The sequence below is a fragment of the Cynoglossus semilaevis genome, chromosome 9, assembly GCF_000523025.1.
Source record: "Cynoglossus semilaevis isolate Cse_v1.0 chromosome 9, Cse_v1.0, whole genome shotgun sequence".
Classification (NCBI taxonomy): domain Eukaryota; kingdom Metazoa; phylum Chordata; class Actinopteri; order Pleuronectiformes; family Cynoglossidae; genus Cynoglossus; species Cynoglossus semilaevis.
Genome location: NC_024315.1, coordinates 4,443,738 through 4,444,921, shown reverse-complemented (window position 1 = coordinate 4,444,921; position 1,184 = coordinate 4,443,738).

Genomic DNA, 1,184 nt, shown 5'->3' with positions numbered 1-1,184 from the left:
GAATTCAAGTAAAGTCCAACCCATCGACTAGAAGAGGTGTGCTCTCTACTGTAGCCTCTGTCTATGATCCGTTAGGATTCATGGCACCTTTCGTCCTCCATGGAAAGCAAATTCTCCAGCAAATGTGTAGAGAGAAGATAGGCTGGGACGAAGAGCTGCCAGAAAGCCTAAGACCTCAGTGGGAGTCTTGGATTACAGACCTACCTAACTTAGCTGACATGGAAGTCAGAAGATGCTACTTATCTTCAGATTTCGGGAACATCAAGAGGTTTGAACTTCACCACTTCAGTGACGCAAGTACCTCAGGATATGGTATGTGTACTTACCTTAGAGCTGTTGACGAATCCGATGAAGTCCATTGCAGTTTGGTAATGGGAAAATCAAGAGTTTCGCCAACCAAAGTCATGACGATACCAAGACTTGAGCTGTCTGCGGCAGTAGTTGCAGTTCGAGCCAGCGACATGCTTCGTAACGAACTGGAAATCCAAGACCTGAAGGAATACTTCTGGACGGATTCCACAGTCGTTCTTGGCTACATAAACAATGACGCCAGAAGATTTCAAGTGTTCGTAGCCAATCGAATACAAAGAATCAAATCAAGTACAAAGCCTGAGCAATGGGCCTATGTTGCATCTGAGGACAATCCGGCAGATCATGCCTCTCGAGGGTTGACTGCAGAGCAACTTAAGACGTCCAATTGGTTCTCTGGACCGAAGTTTCTTTGGCACAAAGAATTACCTGTCCAAGAATGCAAGGTGGGAGATGTTAAAGATGATGATCCGGAGCTTCGCAAGGTTCTAGTGTTTAACACTCAAGCAAAGGAAGACAGATCGTTACTCAACCGCCTTGAGAAGTTTTCTGACTGGTCAAGGGTAGTACAAGCAGTTGCCAGATTGAAACGACGAGTCAAAGAACACAAAGGTGTGAAACAAAGAACGGACGAGAGTACAAGTTTAGAAGAAAGGAAAGAAGCGGAAGTTGCTATCATCAAGCTAGTTCAAGAGGAAGCGTTCCCAGATGAGATAAAGAGCTTGAAAGTAAGGGAAGTTATAGCCAAGACTAAGTATAGCAATCTGAACAAATTAAGTCCAATGTTGGATGAAAAAGAAGTGCTAAGAGTGGGAGGACGCTTAAGTCATGGCACGTTACAACCACAAGTAAAGCATCCAGCTATACTTCCAAAG